The sequence below is a fragment of the Sturnus vulgaris genome, chromosome 2 (assembly GCF_052056855.1).
Source record: "Sturnus vulgaris isolate bStuVul1 chromosome 2, bStuVul1.hap1, whole genome shotgun sequence".
Lineage (NCBI taxonomy): Eukaryota > Metazoa > Chordata > Aves > Passeriformes > Sturnidae > Sturnus > Sturnus vulgaris.
The window spans coordinates 88,193,277-88,220,405 of record NC_142244.1 but is presented as its reverse complement, the minus strand read 5'-3'; the positions used below and the strand labels follow the sequence as shown (position 1 = coordinate 88,220,405).

The 27,129-nt window shown below is 41.0% G+C and overlaps 1 protein-coding gene across 1 annotated transcript in view; it reads right to left on the bottom strand.

The window, feature by feature from the left end:
- TMEM131 (transmembrane protein 131) overlaps nt 1–13,720 on the bottom strand; it is a 91,108-nt gene extending 77,388 nt beyond the window's left edge. Inside the window, exon 1 of the mRNA XM_014892649.2 lies at nt 13,637–13,720. The gene's annotated coding sequence lies outside the window, so the exon portion shown is untranslated. The remainder of the gene's footprint in view (nt 1–13,636) is intronic.
- Nucleotides 13,721–27,129: the final 13,409 nt, after the last annotated feature.

Genomic DNA, 27,129 nt, shown 5'->3' with positions numbered 1-27,129 from the left:
AAAACCCACAACCATAGCCCCCAGTCCCCAAACCACAGCTTTCTGGAACAGTGAAAGCACTATCTAGTCATTATTACCAGTAGATTCCTGAATGCTTTTCCACAGTACTTTCCAACAACATCACAGTGCTTGATGACAAACACCTAACATGACAAAAATTAAAGCAACGGTAGCTAAATTCACTAATATTCCTCAAAATTTAAGCAGCATTTTTTCACAAGTTTATACACCTAATAGACAAATCTTGCTCAAACACATCCCTGTTTTGACTGCCTCTTGTCCAAGCCTTTCACATTTGGGGATAAAACAAGAAAAATACAGACCTATAAACCATCAAATAACAGGAAAATTTTAAAATCCTACATATCTCCAAAGCAATCAGGAACTTAATATCAAAGTAACTTTAGCCAAGACCAGTCTTTAGCTGTGACTGAATTACAAAAAACAGAATAAATTTGCATGTAATGCGAGAGCAGTGAATATGCCAAGGCTCTTAGTGCACAACAAAAAAAAAATCTCCATGGCCCACAGGTTATGAGGCTTACTCTGACTGAGATCTGATTTTTAATGTGGCTTTGCACACTTATCTTTCCTTTAGTCACTCTTAATTTCTTCATTTTAATAAGAAAGTATATTCTGGCATATATACTTATAAAAACACTATTCTGAAATATAACTTAGCTCTTGAACAGCTACTCAATAGCAGTGCATTGATTTATTTTTATGTTAATGATCTTATATATTCTCTTACAAGATCTTATTCTCTTGCAAGAACTGTTTTCTTTCTTATACACTGGATTTATACAAACCTGTATCATCTAGTCTACGAGTTTTCTCCCAATTCTAAAAATAGTGTCCTATCTTACCAAAATAGGGAAAGATCAATTATTCAAATAGTTCCTAATTTACATTAAGGGTTCTTTTTAAAGTCCAGTTTCTAACCCTTTGTCTTAATGACTAAGCTCACATCAAGGTAACTATAACCACATGAGTGAATTACAATGGGCTAAATGCCACTCACTTCTGCCTTTGTAATTGTAATTGCTACATTTGTATCACTACTGGTAAAGCGCAGAACTAAATCTGGACAAGTTATTTTTAAAGTTTTGGCTATGAATTAACTGCTTTGCACAGTCACAATTTCAATCATCCTGAACAGTGGAAAACTGAGCAGCATAGGGAATCCAGAATGAAAAAAATAAAATTATTATGGATGGAAAGTTACATTGCAAAAAATAAAATACCATGCAGATAAAGGAAAACAGTATTACAATGTAACGTGAGTGATCATTTTAATCAGCCTCAGGACTACAGAACTCTGGTGAGCCTCAAGAAACACGTCCCAGTTCAGTGTTCAACACAACGAATGTGTTTTAAAAAGGCCTGTTCTCCAAGACAGACGAGTCAGTGTAGCTATCAGCCTGGATTCCTGCCTGCATCCCAACAGGTGACTGTTCACTGGAAATGTAAAAGGTCATTCTCTTATGAGACAGAGAATGTCAGGCAAGTGAGAATCACCAGCCAGCAGGCTTGCTTTTCAGTTAAATCGTCTTGCACTTACCTAGGCAATTAGCTTGTTTATTTTCCAGTACTCTATAACAAGAGGAAATTAATAATTTTTCCAACAGACCTCAGGAAGAGCCATCACAACAAAGAAAATACACACAATGCAGTAAAGAGCACATGTACAAATGTCACACTTCGAAGTCTTTTTGCACAGAAACATATTTATTCTTTCTTCATTATTAAAATCTCTAATGACCATCCCCCCCAAAAAAGCCAACTGACCAAATTTGCATTTTCTGTTTATATATTAGATTTTAAATATAACCATTCCTAGATAATGCACTTTAATCATCATGTGAAATGAAAAAGCTTAATAACAGAAAGAATCTTCATCAAAACCCTCATTTTGTACTATTGATACAAAAAAAAAATATTCTGCCTCTACCAATACATACTCGAGTAAGTTCATATGTACCAACCAAGTTCATATGCTCAAGTTATCACAAGCTAAACAGAGGCAGTGGATCACTTGCACTGCAATATCTGAGCACACTACTGACCACTTCACACTGGGGGGGAAAAAGTCAAATTATTTCTACTTTACTGCATACAACAGCACAAAATGAGCGTATCACTGACACCCAACTAAGTCTGCATATAATATTTCACTAACTTACTTTAATATTTCACTAACTTACTTTTGTGTCATTTCTGGCTTCAGATAAAAGACAAGCTTCTTTTTACCCAACAAGGCCCTTCCCTAGTAAGAAGAGCTGTCACATTACACTCATCTCTTTTCCCCTTAGTTAAAACTGATGCAGATTTTTAGGAATTCAGTCACCAATTCAGCTTTTAAAGCTAGCCACAAAACAGAAAGTGACAGTATGATTCTGATTCAGAACACAGGCTCCAGACAAACAATGAAGGTACTGCTTAGACTGAGAAAGGAAGAAAGTGAGTCTCCGCCCTGAAGCCACTGCTCACACATCTGGCTCACAACATTTGTTCCACACTTCAGAAGAGAGTACAACTGCTTAAAGGCTTCTTTTATAGTTAACACTGATCAGAGGTGGTCTGTGATAGAGATATCCTTACAAAAAAAGATACAAACATACATAGAAACAGAAAAGCTCACTGAAAGTAACATGTACTACACCTAACAATCTGCTTTTATTTACTTTCCTAACAAATTTTTTTACATTAAAATTTTTACATTAGATTATTTCAGATTGACACAAAAAAAATCACATTCATATATTATTCATTATATTCATATATAATAATTCTCACGTTTATTCTGTATTCAGCCTGTATTTCTGCCTTGCAGAAAAGTGCATTTCCATCCACTTTAACTGAAGCAATTTTTATTTTATCTCGTTTTTTTGTATTGAGTTAAAAAAACCCCAAAACTATCTGCTCTTGGCCAAGATGGTGGATCTCAGACGGTAGCAATAAAGGAATAAAGCAAAAAAACCACCAAAATACTACTTTAAAAGCTGCCAGATGCTCTAAGTTGGTGCTCCGCTTTTAAACTTTTCAAAAATTTCATTTTTTCCTCCAAAGGAATTTATTTCCTGGCTTCAAAATACTTCTCAGGAAATAATACTCCATTCACCAGGGGGTAGGAATGAGACAACTTATTTTAAAATACTTTTTAAAAAATTAAATAAAAAGGAGAAATAATTCTCTCAGCAGCAGAAAAACTTTCATGCATGCTATTTTTAAGCCAAAGAGAACAATACTCCTGACACTCATGGAAACTTCTCAGAAATCATTTAAAGAGAGTAAAAATTTAAAAGGAAGCTAAAGAGAAACAAACATCTGCAAATAGCATCCATTATTTCTGCTTTGGGCCATACAAAATGTGGCTATTCTTTCTAATGATAGCAATTTTAAAATTTCAATATGTTAAATTGTACTCCTATACATGTATTGTTATTGAATGTGTACAGACATAAATTTATTTGGAACTACCCTCAGAAACAAGGTAAGTTATCCTGTAATGAGAAGAGACAAACAACAGTCCCTGCAAACTACTCATAAGGATTTATCTCAATTTCTCAAGTTTTAGATCAGGAATTTTTCATTGTGGAAGTTTTACTACTCATGTAGCACTGAAAACTGATGTGTGAAAAGGTAACATGCACTTAATGGAATTCTCATCTTTTTAGCACATAGAAACATTCAATATGTAGCTTGCCAGAAACAGTTAGTTCATGGCTTCTGGAATGTCAGGAGAACACTGCATTAAATGATAGTAATATCAACATCAGTCTTCCAAACTTATACTCTTACGAAATCAACCACTGAATAGACTCCCACTTACTCAAAAAAAGAGTTGTGTCGACACAGGGGAAAGACCTACTTAAAAGGTATATCCAGGATGATTAACAACCTTAATAAACATCAACAGAGATCAAGCATTGTTCCCCACACCATAGAAAAGAGGAAGGAAGATGCAATTTTTAGAGTTTCCAAAAAACCCTCCACAGAACAGGAAGCTGACAGAGCCAGGCAGATACCTCCTGACATGTAAATGTCCTGCTGGCAATGTGAATGCAATCAGGTAAGGGCTACATCTTATGCTCTGTAGACACTACTCAGTTTTCCATCCTTACTCCTCTTGCTAACTACTACAAGAGGATGCTTTCTATCACTCACCTTACGGCATAGAAACCGTAGTCTACTAAGTGAGAGTTCTGCTCTCCTCCCTGCTCTGATTTTGCCACCCTCCTTTTTTTTCTTGGTCAGTTATCAGGGTGGAACTGCATGAATTTTTAGAACAAGGGTACGTGAACAACACAATTGTTTAGATTTTGTCGTCTAACAGTTGTGACTTGGTTAACACCAAGTTACTGGAGAAGTGTCATTGGGAGGGAGAAGCACAGTATCTCCACCCCTCCTATGCTCACCTGGCAACACTCAAGTGTCCACTGAAAATATCTAGTAAGCCTGAGGACAAGTAAAAAAGAGTGGCAAGATAATGCTTGTTCAGCCACCATACAAAGTTTATAAATACAACAATTGAAGGCCAGGAAAAGGTAGAAAATGTCTGATGTTAAAGCCACCGTGTTAACCATGTGGCAGTAATACTACTTACTGATGCTGAGCACAGCAGTCTGTTCACTTGCCATGAGGGAACACATGCCAGCAGGAAAGAGCTGGCTGCAAGGCTTGATAAAACCAGAGGAGAAAAGGGTGGAGAAGAATGGCTGAAAGTTTTGAAAGGAGACAAAATACAGAGCAAAAACAATGAAACGAAACAGGCAAATTTCAGTTTGGGGGGAACACTCCAAAAACATTAATGAGTTAAAGGTGCAAGTAGGCACAGGGAAATTAAATGCTTGCAGAAATGCAATTTAACTACCTACGACACCTTGGAAGCAGTTACCCCTCAGAACTAAATAAACAATCTCTTCTGGTCAGACTCTTTTACAAACAGCTGTGATGATCTAAGTTGACACCCAGTGCAACATAGATCATGATTTCACCCAATAATTCCAAACCCTTCGGCTTAGTGACAGAGTATGTTATGGAGAGACATCTAATTTTACTTTACAGATTGCAACAACCACTCATCACTAAGTTGCCCCCTAAAACAAGCCTTCACTCAAAAATACCTCTCATTTCTACTTTGATATGCCTAGTACTGAGTCTCAACCTAAAAAGGTACACCTTTGCTTGATTCAACATTAGAGTTTTTTGGGGTTTTTTTTTACAAAACAGGTATTTTTAAAGCACAATTAATTAAACAAGGCTAAATAAATAAGCGCTTTATTCAATCTCTGAGATCTTAGTCTAGTTTTTATCCCTAGAGAAATTTCATTTAATCAAAGGAAGAATTCACAGCACTCATCAAGCACTGAAACTCTGGCAAATTTTCCCTGATGAACTGGATGTTGAAGTTGGATGATATTGCTTTAGGCTGTCATTTAGCTGGGCCTTGAAAACCTAAGTCAAGACATTCCACAGCCTCTCTAGAGGACCTGTTTCAATGCCTGACCATCCTCATGGTGAAATACAGACTCATCACGTCAAGGCAGAAGATGGTAGCCATCCTGAGTGGGAGCCCGTGACCGATGTCAGTGATGCAGGCAGGAGCCAAGCGGAGCAGACCCACGCTGTGCCCCCAGGCCCTGCTGCACGCACTCCACGGCTGCAGGGGGAGCCCAGCCAGCCCTCTGAAACAGAGAAGCTGCAGCCAACTCCACCAGCGATTATGCCACCTGGGGTGCCTTAGTTTATCTGAAAGTGCAGACAGAAGTTCCCATGTGAGCATCCTTTCTACCTGACAGCAAAAATTATCAATAGAGTTGTCTTCTTGCAAGGAAATCCAGCAACAGAGAACATGGGGTAACCTTTCTATGGATAGGGTCTGCACAGCATGTTGCACATGGACTCTTCAGAGGTCTGTTTGGTGCTGCACAATTCAGGGTTCCTAGCATCAAAAGTGATCCAAGATTATCTATACTATTCTCTCTTAATATGGTTATCTTTAATAAACACAATTTTCAATGCTATTCTAGAGTGTCCAAGTGCCCCTCTTACTCAGATCATCACAGAGCAGTATCTCCCGGCACAAAACAAACTTTCCCTGTTTCACTTTATGGCCACTGTCTCAGGCTCCAGCCATGCGTCTCTGTGAGGAGTCGGGGCTTCATTTTCCTCCATAAACTACTTTGATATTGGCATGCTGCCACAAGATCCCTCAGCCTCCATTCATAGGTCATGCACATATTGACCATCCTTGCAGACTTCCAGTGGGATGGCAGAGAACAAAACTAGGCACGGTGGTTTAGGTGTGGTCTATTAAGTGCTGAGTAAACAGGAATAATCACTTTGTTCAGCCCAGTGGCTACACTCCTATATGTTGCCAGGGTACATTGCTGACTCATGTATAGCATTTCCAGGTTGTACTCCCTGCAGGTGGTTATTCTGTTCCATATAAGGGGCTTTCCATTTGTCCTTTTTGGATTTCAAGAAGGTCCTGACAGCTCATTGTTCTGTCCTGCTTAGATCTCTCTAAAATGGAGACTTGCCCTTGAGCATTGGTACATTCCAGCTCCAGATCAGTGGCAAAGATATAAAGCAGAACTGATCCCAGAATAGAGCCAGGAAGAGCTTCTTGTAGCCAGCCTCTGATGTAAAGCATGAACCACTGCTGGGAATAAACCAAAACCATACACCTTGCAGTTTATCTAGTTGTCCAGATAGTTTTTATCATTACCTACAAATTCCATCTGTAAATATTTGTACAGTATTTTGATGTAAATCACTGATTTACTTAGACTTCTTCTGTGTTTCTAGATGATTTAATATTTATTTACAATCTTCAGTTAACCAGTTATGACACTTATTAGGAAATGTTGCAAACTACTTAAATTGGTACCATGCTTGTCTACAACTTCATCTCCTATCATCACTCCCTCAAATGGTGATTGAATCTGTTTAACATCATATTATCTGTGCTTCCTCACTTAAACAACTTAAAAAACCCTAACCCTATAACTAAGGGTTGTCTGGGATTTTTCTAGTTAAAGTAACTTTAAAAAGTCCATGCAGATCCTATTACACCGAATCCATACAGTCCAACATAGATCTAGGTGTTCAACTGAAGAAAATCTCAGGTAACACTTCAGACATTGCAAAGACAAACTGCTTTATGGAGAACAGGCAATAGATACAATTATAAAATAACTTTAAAGATCTAAGCATGTTGCATTAGAGTCAGCCGAACAGTTCTATTACATAACATTTTGTAGCTTCATAGAGTACACAGACAGTAGGAGCCATTATGTGTGTAGTTTCATTTCCTGTACAGCTCCTTCCACTAAATTTCACTCAGGTATCTCTAAAACCATTTTGATAAGGACAGCAAAACTCCTGGTCTCAGATTGTTCTCTGCTGCTAGCTATGCCAGGCAGAAGGAGGACAGGTATTAAAAATGCATCTATGATAGTCTTGGTGAGAAGATTAATCTAGCAATTGTAGCAGGAAAATCTCAAACTAGTGAAACACCTCAATTTTTTCCTCCTTTTCAGAGATTGGAATTACATGGCGATCCTTCAGGTCTTTGCTATTTCCCCATTACATCCAAGGTTTTCAAAAAGAGAGAGAGAGAGAGAGGGAGATGGTCCCCGTTTTGTCCCTTTAATATCCCAAAGCAAAAGTTATCCAAGGCTGCTTAAGAGAAAATGTTAAAATGATATTTCAAAAATGTTAAATGCAAATGCTGCATTACATCTTTGCTGCAGTCAGTAAATCACTAATTATTCCATAAGGACAGTCGAGAAAACAGAAATACACAGCAATCTTGCATCCCATAAAAATTTTAACAGCTGCCTCTAACAAATCCGTATCTGATACAAGTTTATTCTTCACTTGTATTTTTGACTAGAAAGATAAACTGAAAGTATTTAGCTCTAATGGTCACTGGTTCCTTTGGTTTCTCCCCATGCAAGAAGAAATTCTGCACCCTGTCTTGGTATAAATAATAAAAAATGCTGAAATACTAACACAATTTTTTTAAAATCAGGAATCAGTTTGCTAACTCCCTCAGTGTGAATGGATCAATGTAAGGACCAATTGTGCTCAACTTTTGGAACTCCAGGATAATGCAGGCTAGAAGTGACCCCCGAGGCCCCACCCCAGTCACCTGATCAGAGAACATCTAGTTAGAGGAGGCTGCTCAAGGTATTACTTAGTCCAGTTCCAAGTACCCCCACTAACTGCCATGAAGAGTGGACATTTAACTCAACTGCTGTCTTTTAGAGGAAAAAAAAAAAAGGCACTTTCTTGAGCTCCTGTTATACCAGATGAGTTCATGCTGTAGACTGACAAAGTCGGGGTGCTACGCTGGACAGAAGGTACAAGCAAGAGAAATAAAAGAGATCATTATAGACTTCTATTCTTGCCGAACCCACAAACACAGGAACAAACCAAACTGGTTCTGGCCTGTGCTTCAGTCACATAACTTTTACTGCTCGTTATGCATGAACCACAGCATCTACCATTCACTGTCAGACTCCCAGGTCATTTACCAAGTTTACTGTTTGAAAAGATTCTTTGAACTTACAGACTTGTGGAACCATAACACGTATCACTTTAAGCAGTGTAAAACTGGGTAGGCTTTGAAATAAGGTGACTCACAGCAAATATCCAAGCAAACAGCTGAAAATTTTAACATGCACAAATACATCCAAATGACTCAGAGCAATCCATACTGCAATCATTCACAAAAAAAATCACAACTGAAAACTTTAAATAATGCAAACTCCACCAACTTCCGCACACTCTGGTGGAATGTCATCATATTAGCCACTACACAAATCCACAGCAAGTTCCTTCAAGAAATGACAATCCAAGGCCCTAAACTGAGTACACCATCCTTCAATGGACCTCTACAGGTGATGGGACCCCAGTCTGCTTCACATGTGCAATATAACTGAACACCAGTGAGGGAGAATGAGGTGCAGAAAGGGAATAGCACCAATTTTGAGATTACATTGAAGGTCATGGAGAATATGGGGTCTCAGCTTCCTGTCCACTGCATTAAATTGTTTCCTTTATTTTAGTCCAAAGATTTCACAAGCAAGTAAGAGACTATTCAATCGAAGCACGTGGTCAATATTTTTCATTCACAAGTCCAAAGACAGAGTGCAAGCCTAATCAGCTGTCCCACACTTAAGTTTCAAAACCACAGTGAGATAGCATGGTCAATTTTTATCCACTGTGTTTTCCTCACACTCTTCATGATTCTGATGTGCTACTTCAACTAGAGGGTTTTCAGTTTGACTGAGGTCATTCTCTCTGAATCACACTTTGATTTAAGCCAGGGTCAAAACACCAGCATAAAAGTAAACACTGGCATGCTTAGATTAGTTCTGACAGCAGGATATGACAAACAGGCAGTATACATGAAAAAACTTTTTATAACATTAAACATATAAGCTTTCTCTCAATCATCTTCAAATATTAATCTACTTTTGATACTCCTGTGAAGTATCCTGGTTTGCTATTTTAAATATCAGCAGAAAACAAAAAGGAAAAGTTATTTGTTTGAGATTAGAAAGAATGACAAAAATGGAACCAGAATTCCAACATATCAGTGCACTGCTCTGATGACAATATCTCACTTACACTCAGTAACTAACTCAGCTTCTAGGAAGCTAGAAGAGAATATATCAAGCATTAGGGGAAAAAAAAGTCCTAGTTTCACTGGTCTATCTGGCATCATAATGTAGATGTTTAAATAGATTTTTTTTCCCAGATCCAGCACCAAGATGTAACTTCAAAAATCACAGCCAGCGATAGAACATAGCCTAAATATCAACCTTGCTCTACCTGCACCCATCTTGTGAGCAGATGGGTAGGTAAGAGAACTATCAAAGTAGTCTCAACAGGCTTTCAGTCAGCTGGCCAAATAAAAGGGGATTTTAAAAACATGAGCTGTATAAAGTGAAGATTTTCTAAAAATATATAAATGTGTATAAGTAAGGGAACCAACACAAACCAGTTCAGGTAAAAAAGCATCCTCATGTCAGACATTTATCTACAAAACACTTAACTTACCACGGGGTTATGGCATTACTATGGCTTCCAGCAAACTAAAACCCAGAAGGCTATTCTGTGTATGTTGTGTGTCCTTCCCCCCTCCCCAAAAAACCACAAAACAAACCAAACCCCAAAATAAAGCAAACAAAACAGCAAACAAAAAAAACACCAATATAAGCGGATAGCTGTCCTCAATCTGTGTGGCAATACAGAATGTGATGAGTACACCAGGAAAGGATAAACCTTACAAAAATCCTGAAAATCATACATATTTGCCAAAGAAACTCTCAAAGTTAATTTTTGGCCCTCCTAAATAGCAAGAGGCTCTTTGAGACTGAAATTTTTTCCTGCCATGTCATTCTTTTGCAATGGTTCACAGATTTCCTAAGTGAAAAAAAAACAAACAAAATTTTACAACCTTCTCAGTCTTACTCATTCCTCAGCAATACATGGGCACCCATGAGGACCCAGCTAGGGACAAAAAAAGAAAAGTCACGTATCAGTGTTTAGTCTGAAATTGATGTTTAAGGTTCTCTGGCTCGTTCATATACAGTTTTCTCTACCCGGCTATCTGTTCAGTTACCAGATAATTTCCACAAGTTCTATTTCTCGAGCACAGAGAGAGTGTATAGCAATGTCACAGTTCCTCAAGATTTTGATTTACAGCTAGAACACACAAACAATTTCAGTTTTGCTTCTTGATTTTAGCCAAAGATGTTTATGTTACATTTCCCCCCCTCAAACTTCTTAATTAAGACTGGGTACGAGAAACAGTCATGTCTATCTAGAATACTTCAGCATCAATCTTCTTTCTACTTGTGACAGCTCCATCCATAAAGAACTGCTTGCTGGTCCTTCTCCACATGAAGCCAGCATAATCTTCTCTCCATCATTCCTCCAGTTTCTCCTCATGTATATGCAAGGTAAGAGGAAAAGAGTGTCCTCCATTCATTAGTTTTTCACTTTCTTTTGTCATATTCTGATCTATTCTTCTCACACTATTCATTTGGCACTTGCTTCTATCAAGTTTTTTCTGTAGCAAATTCTCTGGAGTATTGCATCGAGTCTTACTATAACCACTTTCAACTCGGCAGTGCTCAGGAGCAACAATGCACAACCTTAGCCCTAATCCCTCCCCACAGCTTCCTTCCTGCAGCTGTAGTGAAAAATGTATGCCCACATCTGGGAGATGGAAAGGATATTCCTAGCTACTTCCCTGCTTCCTGACGATTATTTTTAAACTGCATCTTACTACATTTAACTTGATAAAACCTGGTAAAAGCTAAGGCACGTAAGGACAGAGACTGAACACCCTTCACTCCTTTCCTCTCAACTACAGTTTGAGCTCCCACCCTAGTCTAAAGGCCCACTGTCCAAAGTGGTCCTTCCTCTCCAGTGCTCAGTCACTACTTCTCACAGACTGGCCCTTATATTGTTGCTTAAGATCAGCGGGACTAGATCTCACAAGTCCCTTTAATCTTTGTCTTGCTTTAAAACTATTGTTTGGTTTATGTTTTGTTAAATCCAGGGTTTAAACAGCCATTGCTCAGCAAAAGGAAGACTGCAAGACAACACTTTCCAATATGTGATCCACAAATGCAGATTGCCAGTGAATTCTGCTCAGGAGTCCATAAAAAAATGAAAAACTGAGAAAAAAAACAAACACTGAAGAAACACTTATTAGTGACTTTAGATGTACTACTCATAAACTAGCCTAAGTAGCAGAACACTTGGCAAGAAAAGCAAATGTCACAAATCTGAAGACTAAAAGAAATCCATGTTATATTTGAGAAACAAATTCGCCTTTTGAAAATGACAGATGCGTTGCTGGGATAACTTTTAAGTAAGAGACTGTATAAACAGAAGTAAACGTTATCAGTACAAACTACTTAATTTTCTTGATGGGCTTGTATCTGTGCAAACTCTGTGAATTTAAAACTGCCTTTGTTTATTTAGAAACGCCAAGAAAGTCCATAGAGAAAAAAAAAAACAGTATCTTCTTCACAAATGAACCAAACCAGACCATGGCCTCAGCTGTCACAACTTTTAGGGTATGAATCAATTCCATCATACCAGTATATGACATCACTGACAAAGCTTATAAACACATATACCTTATTACCTGTGAAGGAATGCAGTCACAATCACAGTTAAAAATGGAAATTTCTCAAGCATTTTAACTCTTTTAGTACCTCAAGACACCACAGGCCACACTGACAAACTTAAACTTTCTTATCTCTCTAAGGATATGGGATCATATTCACACTGTTTTCTAAATGTTTATATTCCCTGTAGACAGAGTCAAGTGAATAAGAATAGCTGTACAACAACTGATTTGGATTTTTAATCACCTTAATACCAGCAAGCTCATATTTGTAAAAAGAAGCTATTAGGAAATAACTGAAATGGAGCCATTCTTTAGAAAGGTGCATCTACTTTATTTTTTACATGCATTTTTAGAATTAATTTCTTCCCTCAAGTCTGGTCTAGGCACACAACTAGCCCCTCCTTGCTAAGCTCCTATTCCATACCCTTTTTATTCTTATTCTTTTTTATTCTTACTGTTTCTTCCTGTCAGACCTCAATCTCCTCCCTCCTCCGGTGCAGCAACTTGCCTGAAAAAAAATTCTCCTATCCAGCCAAAGTAAATCTGTTTCACCTACTTTAGTAATACATTATATTTACCTGCTGCGTTTTCATGCTGCCACATAACCATGCTTTCAAGTAGCCTACGAGTTTGCACCTTGGAAATGCTTGAAAGCTGTTCTCAGCAATGCTACAGATTATGCTTAGGTGTTTCGCTTGGGGCTTTTTTTCCTTGCTAAACCACAATGAAAAGACTTCATGCCAAAATCACAGACACTACAAGTTAGGGAAAGTCAGGTAGGGACTTATAAAGTTTGGAGAAAACGTCATAGACCCTGCAAAGGCTCCGGACACCTGTCAAAAGTTCGGGGAGGAAAAGGGGTGTCCCACTGTCACTTGGTGAAGGATCAAAATCCCATCCAAGCAAAAGCGTGCATTTCTGCCCCTTCTCATGCAGCTTCGCCAGTCTGTTTGGCTTGGCTTCGTCTCCTGCTGGAAGCCTGCCGCAGGGAAACCAGCTCAACGCGAGAAAGCCTCACATTTTATTTATTTATTTATTTCCCTTTCGCCTGTTTAAAGGGCAGCTTCATCTCCGTCTCCATCCCCGTCCCCGCCGCTGGCAGGGAGGAGAAACCCCCGCCAAACGTCAGCGACACACACACAGGCACACACGGACACAGGCACACAGCCGCGCTCCGGCGGCCGCGGCGGCGGGGCGGGGGAGCAGCGCCGCGACTCGCCGCACGCCCCGGGCAGCGGGAGCCGGCGGGATGCGGGAGCCGGCGGGATAGCAGAGCCGGCGGGATAGCAGAGCCGGCGGCATGCGGGACAAGGGACGGCGACCCCGGGGCGCCTCCCCAGCCGCCCCCCCACCCCGCCGCCGGGGACCGGGCGCGGGCCGCGGCCACCAACGGCCCCACCGCCACCGGAGGAAGAAGAGGAGGAGCTGGGGCAAGGAGGACAAGAAAGGGAAGGGGAATCTGGGTCTCACCTTCCTTCTCGGCCCGGGCCGTGTGGAGGAGCAGCGCCAGCGCGAAGCGCAGCGCCGCGCCCCGCCAGGCGGTTGCCCAGCCGCCGGCGCGGGGGAAGGGGCAGCAGCCGGGGGAGCAGCGGGGGCAGCGGGGGGAGCAGCGGGGGCAGCCGGGCGCCGCCGTCATCGCGCTGCTGCCGCCGCCGCCGCGGGTCCGCCGAGTGTCCGCGTCCGTCTCCGGCCGGGCCGCGGCGCGCGCGCGGAGGAGCTCGGGGAGGGGCGGGGCGGACACCCCCGCGAGCGCGCGCTGCGGCTCCTGACGCGCGTGTCACGGGCTGCCACGCCCCCTGCCGAGGCCACGCCCCTACCGAGCGGGGGCGGAGAGCAGGTGCCATTTTAAGTGCGGGCAGGGCGCCCCTTTGCTCGCCCCGCCTGCTCTGGCTGCTGGGTTGCGGTCTTGGTCGCTTTGGTTTAAAAAAAAATTTTTTTTTTTTCGTTTTTTTTAAAATGCTATTTTAGATCTTCTCTAAGAGCCGGCTATTCGCGGCGGGGTCACTCCGCCTTTTTAGCACTCTCTGGTTCTCTCGGTCTCTGGGAGGGCCCGGGGGCCGCTGTTGTTTCCCTACCGAGGCTGTCGGGGCTTCTTCCACCCGCACCCAAAATGGCGGCGGGCGGGCAGCTCTGTCTGTGTGCGGTGCTCCGCCGCCTCGCTGGAGCGACAGGAGCGTTTCTCTCCAGTGTTCCTGTCCTTTTCCCGTGTCGTATCTTCCTAGCTGAAGGCCCAGAGTGTTGTTCGGGCAGCACGGGGTGCAACAAGGATATCGATAGCTTCACCCCTAGGGAATCCCCCCACCTCAGCTGCTGGGCCGGGCCGGTCCTTTCGGTGCAGCAGCCTCAGCCGCAGCAGAAGTGCCGGACGGCGAGGTTTTGCGTGCCTCGGGCGCGGTGAGACCCTGTGCCGGAGCCAGGGCGTGACACCACTCGTCTGCCACTCTTGAGGGAAGCTATCGCTGCCTGTTCGGGTGACACGCGTGGCCGTAAGGCCTTTGAGAACGCGTGGAGTGAATTTGCAGTGGGGGAGAAGGCGCATTGTTACATATGTGAGGTTTGTGTTTGTCGAGTAGAGGTTACGCTTGGAAATGGATCCATGGAGCCAATGCTAACAGAAGCTGTGATACCAGGTGTGCCATGTGAAAATGCTCCCAGTAAGAGATGTGAACTGGGTATAATCTGTCCAGGACTGATAGTCTCAAAGTCATCTTGGATCAAGTGTCAGAGGCAAAAGTCTGTAGTACAGTCTGTTCACTGAAGAACTGCCTTAGCTTTTTAGAATAAAAACCTGTATGCACCCACGTGCCATTTTCAACTGCTCATTTCACCACCTGATCAACACGTCACACTGAGTTTGAAGTGGTTGAACACATCACTGAGTTTCATCTGTCACAACAACATAACAGATCTTGGTAGTGTAATTGAGCCAGAGTCTCTAAGGGGCTGACTAACAACCTAACTAAAAATAGTAACATTTGTTATGGCTCTTACACAGCTGTAACATACACTGTTCTTTATTGTTAGAACTCCCTAAAGACACCTTGAAAGTCTGGATGTGGTTGTTTTGTTACCACAGCTTCAACTAGGTTTATTTTCAAGGAAGAAATGGAATGTTAGTACTGGGTCAAAACCTTTCCCAGCACTAGTGGTCATTTCCAGAAGACGTGTGAGGAGGAACCAAAGGCTTCTGTGAAATATTTCAAATTTTCATAGTCTTTTGACTACTGCATTATAAAAATCAGTGATTTATGAGCATGAGTCTCTGTCCATATTTCTTAGAACCACCCAAACCACAATAAATATAAAGCTGGATCACCACTGTGAGCAGAAGCCCACATGTTGACTTCTGTGGGGGTTAGGTATGTACATCAAAGAGCACAATCAAATCCAAGAACTCAGAAAGATAAACAGCAGTTAGTGATGCTTTCTTATTAAAGTGGACCCTGTAGTATTTTGATTTTACGTTCCTAACTGGACTTCTGCTGTACGCGCATTACTCTTCTGGGAAAAAAGTCAGCTATTTTCTATTTCTCGTATTTCAAATTCAGTATTGCACAACCAAGCAGCCAGACTTTCTCGTAATTCATGCTGTAGAGCATCCTACCCACTAAAATGAATGGGAACTCTAACGAAACTAAGATGTAAGCATGGCAAAATCTGCCTTGGAGTAAAAATGGAAATGCCAACTGTGCTATTAAGGAAAAGAAGGCCATGATATAAATGACAAAAGAAACATGAGTCCTACTGTTATGGTATCTATGAATCTTCAACCTTTCAGCATTAAAATATGGGCAGTTTTTGTTTGTTCTAAATACAGAATGTCTTTTGAAAAAGATATTATGAGTAGAAAACAAACAGCTCACAGTACATATTCTCCCTTTCATCTTTGTCCAGAACTCCCACTGTTTTCTGTGCAGGAAAAATCAATACAATATGGTCCAATGTCTGTAAATGATAAAGCAAAGAAGCATTCCATTAATTTATTTCTGCTTTAATCTGGGTTATATTATTTCATACGTGTTTGAGACTCTTCAAGTTGCTTCATTTATACATGCAGTGCATATAAATATCAGCATTTGGATACTGCAGCGTTGCTTGAGCATGTTGAACAGTTTAAAAACCAATTTCTATACTAGAAAAAAAGCTTCTTATAATAAACTATGACAAGACATAGAATATAGTTCTTATGGAAGTGTATTTGTGTTCATAAACAGAAATTACATAAATACTTAAAGACACTAAAGTTCAACAGCTAACACATCAGATGAAGGAATGTTCTACAGGAGAACACATCAGAAAGACTTTTAAATGGAGCAATATACTCTGATTCCTGCAGCCATTGTCAGCTTTGCTAGCATGACTGCTTGTCACAATCCGCTTAATACAGGTGGGAGTCGTGATGGTTTGTTTTTGGATCTCGGAGATGCAAAAGACAAACAGCAGGGGACAAATCAGTTTACTCACAGCAATGCTTTTTTTTATGGAATGCTAACAACTCAGTTGCGATAGAGGGGAGAGATATAGGAAACAAAGTATAGAGAGAAAAAGAGGGGAATAGGGAAATAGCTACCAACAAATGAGACAAATGTCCTCGTAGTCCAGCCAATAGATGGGTCTTCATCCGTGGGGAGTACTCAAGGGTCTTCTCCAGAGGGTCGCTTTTTTATAGTCCTTTTCCAAAGTGAGGGGCTTCTGGCCAAGAGGTGAGGAGATTTATTGTGAGGTGCTCTGAGCGGCAGGTGCAGACTTGCAGAACATGAAGTCTTCAGTTGGTACCATGACAGCACAGTCCAGTAAGCATAACACACCTGCAAACAGTCACTTGGCAAGCATCCACCTCGACCAGGCCAGAAATCCACTGTCCAAAGCCAACCCAGGTGGGCGTCCTCGGGGTCTTCTTGTGACAGTTGTGAGGCAAAAATGAGGGAAACTCCAGACCGTCTCTTACACTGCTAGAACAGAGCAAAGTTAACACCAGAAGAGTGTGGTGAAAAACTGTGTACCTAAAGACTGCTACATTTACTGAGCTATGGTAGTTTAAAGTATTCCTCCTAAGCACACCAAAGTGCCAGCATTCAATTATCATGTAAGATACTTTGGCTGATAGTTTATAGTCTTTTTTTTTTTCCTTTTTTCCCCCCCGGGCAAGGAACCAGAAATGCTAAAATACAGATGTGTGGTTTCTGTCACCTTGATATGGAAGCAGAAATTTCTGGGAGAGTGTCAGTCTGTTAGTTAGAAGCAGTAACCTTTTCAACTGGTGGTACTCACTAGAGATTATCTGCCTGACAGACTACAAAAGCAATAATCTATTGTTTGAACCACCTTGTCTCTCCTGCAGGGAATTACCTCTTCTGTGCGACATGGATCAAATCCAAGTGATGTTGCACTTAAATAAATGAGAAATTTTTGTGGGGTCAATTTCTCAGGATCTGGGAACACATGAACTCTCTTAAATCAGCATTGAGATTTCTGTCATGTATGTGCCTTAGGTTACTTTCTTTTTGCTTTTACCAAATGTTATACACTGTTAATTGGTAGAAGATAAACCAAACAAAGGAAGAAATGGGGATAGAGGAGGTTGTTGTGTCATTCAGTCAACTCTTCTGATAGTACAGACTTACTCCTAGTAGCTTGTTTATTAGTATTTTTCAAATTATTTTTAAATAACTTTAAAAATTCCACTGAAAATTTTGCACAGGCTCTGCTCTTCACTGCCAACAAGATTTTCTGATATTCAGTTTTCCCCCGCCTCTTTTCATTTATTCCTACTTGTTCCCATATGTATAAGCCTAAGTATTTCCTTTCCATCCTTAAGGTTTGCATTACTTAAGCATTTGCTGGCTGGAGACATGCCTCTATCTACCTCTGCTTTTACAAAACTCGATTTGTTAAGCTCTCTTAACCTTTCCCTATAAAACCACTCTTCCAGATAATGCTTGTTGCTGTTCCTCAAATCACTTCATTTGTTTCGATGTTATGATGGATGACAGAGAAACGAGGCACATACCACTATTGAGTCTGCTAGGGAAAAGTTGTCATTTTGGAAATGTTTCAATAAGCTTGAGCTGCCAAAATGACTTTGCATCAATTCAGTGCTCTCCACCACTTGGCTATGTTTTTGAGCACCCTAAAGCAGGGTTTACTAGCTGGTGGATCTGTGGTGTGTCTTTTATTTGCCAATATTGGACCTGTGTGCTGAAGGCAGCCCTGCAGTGTGGATCCATGGCTCAGGACTCCCCCAGTGTTTCATTTTCTGCTCCAGCTTCAAGTCATTGGAGGGCTTTGTCTCCAATACTTTGTTTCCAACATTGGTGGCATTTGTGAAACTTGTGCACAACGAAAACAGAGGAGATATAATATATTGGGACTTAAATATTCAGGATTGTCTACAAGATTTATTTTCAGCGAATCCTTGTTGCTTTTTACTCAATGATTTTATTTTCTAAATAAACAATGGTAAATTGGTGCAGGGGGCTATTATTTGTTCTACTTCGATTTTCTGTTTGCTTAATCACTCACATGATCATGCACCTAAATTAAAATCCAAGACATGTCACATGATTTTTGCTAACTCCACGAGAAAAAAATCCCTTTAAAAATTTTACAGTTTAGGAATTAAATGTAATGATCCAGAAGTTACTTTCTTGGAGAAATGGATGATGACCTTTTGAGTGGGCTCATAATCTGATATTGCCCAATGAAAGCTCACTTTCAGCTTTGCTTTGATAAAAGCCATCACTCTGATTTTGGTTTGCCACATCTCCCTAATAAAAGAACAGTAAATAAAAGATGCAGTATTTTGCTGCCAATAGTGTTAGCTGAATATCCCTGTTGTGAACTGGGATGTGAAATGTTGCTGTGGATACACACCTGGAAAGATGCATAAAATAAGCATTAGCCTAATTTATTTGACCACCAATTCAAGTTTCCCTACTGGTATATCAGTGTCTTTCAAATGCCCTGTCATTGACCCTCTCTCCTGTAGTGATTTTAGCACCAGGCAGTGTGGGCTGGGCTGATCTGGGATGACCTAATTAGTTATGTCTGGCATGTAGGTTTGATATCTAAAAAGATGAAGTCATGGAGGTGGCTGGCAAGAAATGGATGTTGTGTGGCTGAAGTACAGTAGCTGTTACTTGACCTAATGCATTTGCAGTGTCCTCATGCCCTATCCCATGTGGTGCTATGCACTGGGTCATGGTAAGTTTGTGAGATAGAGCACAAAAGGGTCTGTCCTGCCTCAAAACCTGACACAGCAGAAGACTTCAACACCAGGTTAGCTTTGTGTGTACGAGTACTGTCAGTGAGGGGAGCTGCTCCTGTTTGGCCGTGTATCTGTTAGATGGCTTGCTAGTATGAGCCAGACTTTCCAGATTCACTCCCCAAGGGTGCAGCAATACAGCCCTATTTGCTGTCAGCACAGTATTATTGCCTCCCCCAATGTTTGGCTGCCTGGCACAATTTCAGGTGTACTGGATAGGTATTTTGGCGTGGCAGCAAGGTGTGTGATGTTTATTACACCCATACTCCACACTGATTCAGCAAAGCTGGAACTTTCTAGAGAGGAGGAACAGTCCTCCTCTCTATCATAGTCTGGTAGAAATCCAAGACTGTTAACGTGTTACCATAGTGTGGTACCCACAGAATCATGCTAGATAGATGTTAATTTTATGGTAAATCCTATGTATTGAATTACCTGCCATAAGAGCAGGCATCTTGTGCTAAAACATTCATGCTGTAGAAGTAATCCACTGATGCAATAAAAACACAGAGAAAGGAGAAAGAAATAGAAGATAAATGGACCTGAACAGAATGCTGATAAACCAAAGATCTTGTTCAGCCCAAAGATACACAGGACTGCATCCTTAAGTTCCTAAAGCTTTTCTGTGTGTTGAAACTTCACTGGAAACCTGTTATTTCAGTAAAATTGGATTCTACCAAAATAGTGATACACTCAGCTATGTGCTATATTTTCTGATGAGCACATCCAGCAGCATTGCAATGATGTACCAGTGCCAAAGGGTTTCTGTGCTTGGGTGAAAAGATGTTAGTTCATACACAAACTGAAGTGCAACTCATTTTTATGGAGAGTTGAGAATCACCAACACACTTGATCATTTATCCAGTTGACTCCATGCAGATTCATGAAGCTCAGCCACAGACACCTCCATCTGAAATTCTTTGCCAGAGTTTATCAGCCCAGATTACCTGCCAATGCTCATGGAACCTAAATCGTAGAAGGGTGTTTTTTATGAGGTACTGTTGATTTCAATTTACAAACTGAACAGAACAATAAATGAAGCGTGCAAAGAGGGCACTCATCAAATGCTGTGGATTCCAGTTGCAGCTTTGGCCCCTCCTCCTCAAAGGAGACTGAAGTCAGAGACATCTGCTCATGAAGATTGCCTTGCAGGATGAAGTAGGATGAAAATCTCATGGTAGAATTTGATTAAATGCCTTAAAAATTGAAAATGGTTCAATATGGTTTTTACTACTTTCTGTGTACGTGTTGTGTCTTCTGCTCTGTGTTTTTAATGTCTCACTTCTGGAGGAGCTTGAGGAGTTTGATGATTGCTCATTCTCCTTGCCCTCTAGACAACATTAAATATTTTCTTCATCTTCAATGAGTCATATGCTCTATGATATGAAGCATAAATAAGGGGATGTCTGGACTTTCCTGTCTTTTCAGGTAACCTAGGTTATCATTAGTACTGGCATTTTGTGTACAGGCTCTCAAATATGCACTTCTCTTTTGCTCTGCTGTTGTCTCTTTCATTTCTGTTTCTGGGTTGAATTGTATAAATGATGGCTCTTCACTCTTGTCTGACTTCATCTCTGCTGCTGTGGTAAAGCATCTCTTTCACTTCTGCATAACAGAAGAAAACCAAAAAAGGTGAGACCAAAATGCTAGAGTAGACTCTCATGGTACAGCCTTGTATGTTTGAAAATATCTTCCCTGATATTCTGTTGTTGTGAACTGACCGACATCACTTTAACATATCTCCAAGTGCTTATTATCTCATCTCTCACACTGGGAAATAAAGGCACCCAAGAAACACTAGAGATATTTATGGGTGAGGGTTAGCCCCAGTACAGACTGTATGAGTATGAACATTCAAGGCTCTATTCCCTCAGCTTCCATGTTTGTTTGTGATCACTTCACCTTCTTTTAAAGTGTGCTGTGCAGTCCTTTTTGTGCTATAAGGCTCCAGGGAAAGGAATGAGGTCTGAGGAGATGAGGTGTAGAGCTTATGGGTGTTGTCTTCTCCCTTTCACCCTTCAGAGGAGACACCAGGCAGGGCACAAAAAGAGAGAAGTGGCACCAGCTGAGCCGGACAGGACTAACACAGCTCCTGCAAGACACTTAAGTAACAGCATGGGGCTGAGCAAATGGAATATAGCCAGTACTTCAAGAATTTGCTGCAGTTCCCAGTGCCACCTCATCCTAACGAGGCTAGCATGTTTTAGTCTCCTGCAAAGTTTTATCTAGTGTCTATCAAATCTCAATCTGCATAAGCTGAAATATGACTGAGTACGAGACATCCCAGTCTTTTGTTATACAATAGAGTACAAAAAGATTCAAAAGATGAAGTGCTGCCTGGAGTGAGGAGCTGTGGTTGGTTGGAGTGCCAAGGAAGCTTTAGTTGAGGCTCCTGCATAACTAGTTAATTTTTTTGAAGAAATTTGTTTTTAATAAGAACCTGCTGTTCTTCTTCCAGGTGCTGCTTTCCCATCGAGCAACACAAAAGCTGTCAGCCTTGCCTGTCCAAACTGAGGCATAGACGTCTGGGCACGCATCAGGGTGGAGGTGGAATTTCATCTAACAGAGAGAGCTGAGAACCCAGAAAAAACAGAGCATTTTGGAGCTGACGTTCTCTCTGGAATATTAAAGGACCTTATGCATACCTCAGGGATTATTATATCTGTGTGGATGGGTATGGAGAGCTTCTTGCCTGCTCTTACACTTTGAGCTACCAGGCTGCAGGCCAGTTCTGATATGAAAACTGAAACCGTGATAGTGTGACAGTGTGTGCATTTACCATAACTGTTCCCTCTGCAGGACTTATCAACACAGCTCTGAGCTCTTGGTTAGTGCAGCTACCTGATACCCAGACCAGTCTGGATGACATCCAGCTGGCTGAGACCATAAGCATGCACCATCCTGCATGGGCACTTTTGCTTAGTTGCAGAAGTCAGTTCCCACAATGGCTGCTGCAGCAGCTGTACACAGACACAGAGTGAATTGCTAGTCACTGCAGTGGAAACAAACTCTTCCTGTGACAGCAACACTTTTAGTATATAATTTCATATTTCATAATCCTTTTGGATTGTTCAAGTAAAATGTAAAAATGGGAATATATTGAAACCAAAGGAAAAAAAAATTAAAACCAGAGCAGCTCTAAAATGACATATTTAAAATTACTTTGAAATGAAATTAAGCTTTTCAAAGACAAATGGGTTTCTCGTGGCTCCAAAAGAAACAGTAAGCAATAAAATCCAGACTTACTTGTGCGTAAATGATTTAGGTGGTGGATGGGGAGGAGACGGTCTTAGAGGGCTGAGCTGAAGAAAGTACATTTGCAAGTTCATGAAAAGCCCATGTAGGAGAGAGTTCCACAGAAAAACTAAATAGTATGACTCAACTTGATCCAGATAAGGTTTTCCTAGGGGAATAAAAGACAAAACCTTTGATCTTGGTTGCTGTGATAGAAAATTGAGTAATAAATAATGGTTCTGTTAATGTCTTAATCATAGCTTATACATGATGTTCTCTTGCCAACGTTCCTTGGCTTCTCATTGTACTTTGACACAGTGTGATTGCAAGAGTGTATCAAGTAAACTCAGTGGCTCTTCCAGGGCATGCCAGTCTCCTTGTAGCGCACCAAAACTGGACGTGTCAGAAGAAAGGGACTGGACGAAAAGCAGCCAAAGTGACTTCCTGACTGGGAATTGTGGAGCCCAACCATCAGCCTGCTTTCCTGGAAATACTAGTAAGAGATGCAACCCCAGGGAACCATTTGGGCAAATGATGACAGATGGATCTGGGGAGTCAAACTTCTTGCTTAGGCAACATCTGCTGGTGTTAGAAGTGTCCAGAAAGCTACACCACAATTGAAAATGAAACAAAAGAATCTTAAAGAAGAAGAAGAGCAAACCAAGATAAATTAGCTACATTTTAACCATAACCCTGCATGAAAAAGTTGCACAGCAGAAGTCATGCTAGGTAGAAAACAGAGATCATTCAGTATCATAATCAAGCCTGACCCCAATAAGGGCTGGTTATGTCCTGAACTTCCAGGTATTAAACTCTCAATCCTGCTCAAAACATGATTATTTTTAATGCTTCTAATTTACCTGCACATTGCTCCTAAAGTATTGGGAAAGCAAAACACATAAGAATTTTGGTAGGTGAACTTTTGGCAGGTGAAGTTTTGTTAGATTCTTGTGTGGTTTGTGAGTCTTCAGATTTTTTTAAAGCCAGAAAATTGAAATACAGAATGGTTACACTGATCGAAAAGCAGGAAGAGAGAATACCAAGGCTTTGAAAAGAAAACATGTAAATTCATAAGAAAAGGTATCAGGAAGCATATTTTTGAAATTATTATCCCTAATAAAAAAACAACAAAACCTAGTGCTACAGTGATGTTCTGTGAAATTCTCACGCTTTTTACTACATTTCACCTAGCATATTGATCTAATGACTGAGCAGGCTGTAGACTTTTGCTCAAAGATAGTAAAGACACGGTACCCTGCTCCAAGATGAAAAAGCTCTGTGTTTGCATGTAGCAGATTAAGGCTGGTTCCATTAGTGTCAGAACCACCTCTGAACTGTTTTATTCGCTTTTACAGACACTGTCAACTGTCAATAATTACTTGGCCTTCTGTTTAAACAGGGAAACACCTGGGCATTGATAAATGAGTTGGTACCTTAGAAGTGAAATGTATAGGAAGCTGTGTAAGTTTCTGGAGGACAAGTGAAAACCGAGTTATTTATAGTCTAACATTTCATTTCTTTTCATGCTTCATATCTTTGAAACCAATGTCATTTTTAGCTCGTCAAAATACAGAGGGACCAGTTTCATTTTTACAAACCTACATATATTAAAGAAGGATGTTTAAACAGTGCTGGGAACTTTGTATTTCTAAATGTTAGTGTTCTGGTTTTCATCTAAATAAAGGAAGCAGGATTTGCAGTTGAAATATAAGTTTGTAAGCACAAAAGATACAGTTGGGAAAATATGCTGAGAAAAAAGCACGAATTAAAAATATCTGTGTTCAAATTGTACTGTAACTACTGCTGCAATATTGCTGTTACCGATGCAGTTGCCTTAAAAAGCAGAGTGCCAGGGCCAAGAACAGAAGCAAGAGGAATTAACTTTTAGCTACTCCAGCAGGGCAGAGCCCTGTGAATCACACTAGGAAGCCCAGATCAAATCCTCTTATGTAAACAGCATACGGGGCTGGCTCAAATCCTCCGCACACCCTAGGAGGACTGCTGATGTGGCATTCTCCTAACACACATTTGCTTTGCGTAATTGTGGGCAGTTGCTTTTGGGTGCAGGAGGCCTAAGTGGGAGCCTTCATATCGTCTGCTCAGGGAGAGCAAAAATAAATGGGGGAAGGCAAACTCTGAACATGGCTGTGGGCTCCCAGGGCCACCCCATACACCTCTTGCTGTCACTGACCTTCCCAGAGACAGGATATCCTCCTCCTAGCACACCAATATCTCATGCCTGGGTCCAAGCCCTTGAAGAGCCAGGTGGCCTGTCTCAGTCCCAAGTCCTCCTGGATCTCCAGTCATGTCACTGGTGTCCCCCTGCTTTTCCCAGCAGTTGTCCGCTTCAGTGAGGAATGCTGAGGACCCATCTCCTGTTTCACACCAATGTTTAACTTGCTGAATCAGGACTCTGTGTAATGATTCAGACCTGGTTTCTGGTGACTAATGCCGGGCACTCCCTTCCTTCTAGGCAGCAGTAGCTCCTCAGTGCTCCCAAGCTGTTTCAGCCAGGCAGCTACAGAACTGGAGGCCAGATATTCTGCTTACTCCCGCTGAACAAGTGGTGGCTGTTTTTTATTTTTACAGCAGTGTCAATTTTTAGTTTTAACTTTTTTTTTTTTCTTTTCAATCTGTGCAGTTATATGACCAAAAAGTGTAATCCTTGCAGACACAGGTCCTATAGTTTACAGAACTGATTTTCTTGAAGAACGTCTGGGTGGGGTACTGTGAAATTTCTGTTGGTGTTCTCACTCGGCTGGGATCAAATGTGAGATAATGCAAACACCTTAGGATGAATACCTTATTATAGACATGGTTTTATCGATGTGAAGCTTTCTTCTTCCACATTATTTTATCATTCACACATAGAAGTTTAAGACTTGGAGAAGCACTCTGAGTAAAATCTCTGGCACAACTTCCATTTTTCTCTCCTCACCCATCAAACACAAAAAGTGTGATATGATATAAATATAGCAATTTCCCACAGAGACAAACATATGGCACCATAGCCAGGTGCTCTCTGCAACTTTTCCCTATTTTGTTCAGCAAGAATTTGAAAGCATTATCAGTTTGATCACTGTTGTGATTTCTGTGGTTGAAGGAAGCTCACCAGTCCTCACGGGCTGCAGTGTGAGAATGCCTGCTCAACTTGGGGGGATACCCTGAATTCTTGATTCTAGATTATTAGTGAGACAAAAATGTTTGTTTTATCAGCCAGGTCCATCCATCCTGTGCAATTTGCCTCTTCAAGGTTTCAGTGCAGAAACCAATGGCATCCTCTGAGAGTTAAGCATTCTTAACTAATCTTCTAAAATAGCTTCAAAGACCTTTTGGCTTGGTCTGGATCTTCCTCCTACGGGTTTTCCAGAATGAGTTCAGTTTTCATCTCTTATATTAGATAATTTCTCATCCTCTGAAATATCGCTGGTATATGCATGAATATGGAAGGTACTCTGCAGACCCTGTGGTAGCTTGTGCTCTGTCTTAATTTGTCAATGTCAGTGTAAGTAGATGATGCAGACTCCCAGTCAAAACCAATAACACATTCATCTCTTGACTGCAGGAAAGTTTGCTGCTATTTTGAATTACATTTCTTATAGTTATTGCAAAGCTTTGAAGTTGTTGTTGAAGCGGCTGAGTAGGGTTTTTTAATAATTCCAGTATAGGAAGTTCAAGATGATGTGGATGTGGTCAGGCCATTTTCCACCACCCAATACCTCACAGATATCCAGTATGACCAGAAAAAGAAAAAAAGCCAAAGCACATTGTGGTATATCACCTTATACTACACCCATGCATGTTCAAATCCTTGCCAATTTAAGATAAATAGGTTGTATTAGAGCAATGGCTTCTATTTTTTGTCCTCTGTGAATATTTCCCTGATACTTAGACAAAATGGGATGTTTCACAATTCTTTTCCATGAGATGCTGTGAAATGTTTGGCTGTTGTCCTTAGAATCTGGTAATGTCAATCACATTTTTGTTCTTACTTAGAACTCAACTTTTGATGCCACATGAGGCTGCATCCTGACAAGGAGAAAACCTGATGGCACAGCTGTAGTTTCAAATACTCCAACAGGTTCACTTAGGCATACTATTACACAATGACCTAGTTTAGAGCTGTCATGTGGAGCAATTAATCTTTGTCACTCCATACTCATTCTAGAAACACCTGAAGCCCAAAGAACTCCCTGGAGCAACATCTCTTCCTGGCAGCTTTCTGTGGAGGGCTTGAGTTCTGCTCCAGAGCACATTTACTTGCTTCAGTAGCCCAGAACACCTTGAGGGGTCCCTAGATGAAGGCAACTCTCAGTACAAGAGCAACAGAAATATTGATCACAAAATGTAACCCACTGAGTTTACACACCCCCAAAGTTGATGGGAGATTAATTTCTTTTGAAATCTGCATCACCCAGTCATTTGTAGCTCCCAGTGTTATTCAGGCAGTACATTTCTTTGCCCT